Here is a 4,726-nt window from a genome sequence, read left to right as displayed (position 1 = left end):
CCGCCAGCCAAAATTAGGCCGGATTGGGCCGGCCCCAGGTTCGGCCGAACCAGGTGGTTCGGCCGAACCCTCCTTAGCGCCATCCGATCCAGGGCTTCGCCTCGACGGTGTGGATTAGCCCCCAATGACGGTTGGAGGGTATTTCCGACCATTCCAACCGCCACAACCGTCATTGGGAGGCTATAAAAGGGGCTGCCATTCTCACTTCACACACACACACCTTAAGCAATAGCTTTCTCATTTCTCTCAAGTTTAGTTTAGTAATATCTAGCTGGTGGAATAGGAATAGAGTAGAAATCAAGAGTTCGGAAGTCTTCAAAAGAGTTCGGGTGTGGCTCTAGTAGCTTTTCTCTTCTCTTTCGTATGCTTTGTACTTTTTCTATAATACTCTTCTAAATACATTTATGGTATTGAAATACTTTCCAAGTATATGAATGCCTACTTTACATTATGTTCATGTTATACCGAATATACGGCTAGCTTATCTGGGAGATACTTTGGTGCAGGTATAGTGTTTGCTTATGCAATTACTCTATATCATGACGATGATATTAGAGTAGTATCTGGTAATTTAGACGTGGTGTCTAGATTGCGGGATATCATTATTTGGGGTTATATATTGCGGATAAGAGGTGAGCCGCTGATGGTGACAGCTCAGTACGGGTATTGCTCCGCGCCGGTGTATAATCCTAAGTTAATTCCCTGGGGAGGGTATTCCTCCGTATTTAGCCCCGGTTGTATGGTCATGACGGGCTGTCGTAAGGAACTCGGCAGTCAGGGGTGGCTTCTCGAAGTACCAAGAGGGCATCGGATAGAGGGTATTAGCTAGTATATCGGTTAACTAGACTGTATGTATACTATGTATATTAGAAGTATAGGAATAGATTTTCTTTCTCTTTTCTTTCTACTTAGCTTAGATGATATATTATGAGAATGAGTAGTTAATGCTTGTGTGTCACTCGACCCTTGGATTATCTTAACCCCTGTTTAGAATATGATTATCACAAGTAATATATAAATTATTAGTCGAGTTCTCTCTACATGATCTTCCCACGGGATAAAATAAATACGATACCCTTGGAATACTCTCGGGTGAAATGCTACAATGGTATATCCGTGCGCTTGCGGATGAACTCTGTAACCATAATATACCAGAAGTATTTCGGCGCCATTGCTGGGAATTATATTTCTAGTAATGTTGCTAAGAAATACCAACAAGTATCAATAGCAAATTTCGTAAATTAATTAGGATAGTGGAATAGATATATAGCGATACCCATCTATTGCTCGAAACAGCTGGTCAAAAACTTCTTCGTCCTTATCCATTGAGTCGTACACGTGGACCATACATGTTGAAAGGTCGAAAAGAACAAGGACCCAGTGGAATCTACAAGAGTGTGTGAGATGATCGATATATATATATATATATATATTGTCGGAGAATGAACTCCTCCATCAGGGGACCGTGAGGCCCCCGTTTGTGAGTTCGGCCGGGGGCAGCGGGTGAGATTCGAGGGTTTGGTGAGCGAAGCTGTGTGACCATCAGGGGGTTCCATCCCCAAAGACGATGAGACAAAAGGGGTTTATATAGATTCGGGCCGCTGAGAAGCGTAATACCCTACTCCTATGCTTGATTGATTGAGTGTAGAACACCAGTGCTTGGGATTGCGAAACTCAAGTTCGCTTGGGAGTCCCCCCCCTTCCCCCCTCCTACTAGGCCTGGACCTCCTTTTATACCTCAAGGGGTTACCACATGGGCCCAACAACCTAACCTAGCTCCGATGGAGAAGGATTACAATCTTTACATTAAATGCATGTCTTGTCTCTTGACTTGGAAAGCAAGCGCACGTCATCTTGATGATGAGGCCTGTCAAATCTTGTCGCCTGACACAGGGGGTGCCCCTGTTAGTCACCATTTAATGGGTGAGGACTTCTGGGCTCCTATTACACCGGGAAACGGGAGCCTTGCTTTGACCAGAGCGGGAGGACCGACTCCGACTAGGATAAGAGGATGAGAACCTCTCACCATCATTATTTGATGGGACATGTCAGGCTGCACGTCGCCTGACATACGAGCAGCGCACAGGCACACTACCCCAGTCCCATCAGTCATTCGACCGGTCACAGACCAGTTGAGTGCATTGCACACCGCATTAAATGCGGCGTGGCACGACTACTCGGGCCGCATAAATGCGGGTAGGTGGGCACCTGGAGGCGGACACTTAACCCACCGTACATGGTGACCTAGAGAGGGAGTCGGGGGAGCCCGACCCCTAGTCACGGGAGGGGGCGGCCGCCGCCCGACCTCGGGCCCGATCCCCCCTCGGGGGAGGGCCACGTCGCGCCTGAGGCAGCCTTCTCCCTCTAGTTTCGGCCAGGGAGTGGCCGCCGCCCCACCTCGGGCCTGACTCCCCTCGGGGGAGAGCCACGTGGCATCGGGGGGCAGCCTCCTCCATCCAGTCTCTGGGAAGGAGTGGCCGCCACCCTACCTTGGGCCTGACTCCCCCCTCGGGGGAGAGCCACGTGGTATCGGGGGGCAGCCTCCTCCGACTAGTCTTTGGGAAGGAGTGGCCGCCACCCCACCTCGGGCCTGACTCCCCTCGGGGGAGAGCCACGTGGCATCGGGGGGCAGCCTCCTCCGTCGAGTCTCGGCCAGGGAGTGGCCGCCGCCCTACCTCGGGCCTGACTCCCCTCGGGGGAGGGCCACGTGGGTCTAGGGGCAGCCTCCGTACCCTAAGCTAGGAGGGGGCGTCGCCGCTCCACCCGGGCGTCACCCTCCTTAGGGGATGCCACATGGGTTTGGGGGCGACCTCCTCGCTCTAAACATGATACCCCCGGGTCCATATCACCGACATATATACATATATACATAAATATATATATATATATATATATATATATATATATATATATATAGTGTGTGTGTGGCGCCGTAGGCGCCACGTATTAGATGGCGCCTGACACAACACCACCCTACCCTACCCCACATTCCCCACATCCCGCCTGCGCCAACCATTCATGAGCTATTTGATAACTTATGAGCATGCCGCGTCCACCCCGCACCCACCACTACATCACATTCTCTAACATCCCACCCGCGCCCAACTTTCATGAGTCATTTGTTAACTTATCACCATGCCCGCGCCCACATCACGCCATGGTTTATTTTTTAACTCAAAAACGGGCATGCATGCGCGTGTGAGATTATGAAGCCAGTCATTTTTTAACTCATCAGTACATGGCACATATCGATGGTGCCACACGGCTTACCTGTTTTGTTGAGTTATATTTTAACTCATGTGGTGCGGCAAGGTGCGCGTGGGGGGGCATTCGTCGTGCTCCGTTCCGGTGAGTTGTTCGTTAACTCCGTCCGAACACACGCAACTCAATTGTTGACACGAAGGCGGTTTTTTTTAACTCGTTTGCGCATCACTGCGCGGTGGGGGCACATGGCATTGGCCGTTAAATTGAGTTACTTTTTAACTCTCAAGTGATCGGTGGTCATTGAATGCATGCCTGTATTTTTTTAAATTTTTTTTGTTAGTTACAGTGTCCATGGCAGCGAATCTTCAGAGATTAGTCACATCAAAACCGCCATAGTTATCACCGCCCACTTCTTTTCCGAACAGTTCTTTCTCTCCCCCGTTCTTGAGTTCTTAGAGATCACCCCTCTTCTCGCAGATTCAGTTCTTGGAGATCGTCGGCGCCACCGAAGTTTCTCCCTAGTGATTCCCTTCCCACAAAGTTGGCCGGCAGGTACCAGCAATACCGCCCTCCACACAATCCTCTTCCTCATCCCATATCTTTATCCCCTGCCGCTTGAGTTTGCCTCCTCACCCCCATTGTCGGGCTAACCTTTTTTGTTGTTGATCTAGAGCCCTGTCCGATGGAGATGACCGGGAAAATGCCGGCTAGGGTCAAGCGGATTAGGTTTGCCGATTCGCAAAACGAGTGCGAGGTCGTCCTGCCCCAAACACTTGCTAGCGGCGGAGCGTCTTCGTCAAGGGCGGTCGGTGAAGCAGCACAGAGCAAGCCAAAAAGGAGACGGCGCGCTATGTCGGCCGGCAAGGGCCCATCAGGCGACGAGGTGAGCACCACATTCCTTTTTTTTCCCTTATATGTTTTTTCCTCATCCTTTTTTCCACAAATACTATCAGGAACTAGATTGTAATGTTTGTTTTTGGCATTATAGTGCAACCATTGTTCATGCTCACATATCATGGGTTGCCCACGGGGTCACGCGTAAAAAGTTTACTGGGTTGGTGCGGTTTATCAGACAATAAATGCATATGTCAAAGCACACTCCAGTTGTCCAAATCGTTTCAGTTAAAAAATTGCTGCTGTGTGTATAGCCTGACTCGTTCAGTGCTCTGGTTTGTCATTTATGAGCTATATTTTGATTCGTTCAGTGCTCTGGTTTGTCATTTATGAGCTATATTTTGATCTTGTACACCTGCTTGGGGGGGCAAGCCCACAATGTATTGAGTTAAAAGTTTATTGTTTTTCTGGAGTGGGTATAGTCAGACTGGTGATCAAGTTATATTTTGATTCGCACACACACCAGTTGCCCAAATATTATGTCAGTTAAAAAATTGCTGCTCTGATATATCATGATCACCCCATGTAAGTCTGTCTCCTTAAGAGCTACCAATGGTACTGACCACCCTCCCATGTTTTTGTTGCTCGCCATATCTCTTCACTCGTTATTTACTTTCCTTTTTTTTTG

The sequence above is a fragment of the Oryza glaberrima genome, chromosome 9 (assembly GCF_000147395.1).
Source record: "Oryza glaberrima chromosome 9, OglaRS2, whole genome shotgun sequence".
Taxonomy (NCBI): domain Eukaryota; kingdom Viridiplantae; phylum Streptophyta; class Magnoliopsida; order Poales; family Poaceae; genus Oryza; species Oryza glaberrima.
The sequence above is the reverse complement of the archived record's forward strand: the minus strand, read 5'-3'. Positions refer to the sequence as shown.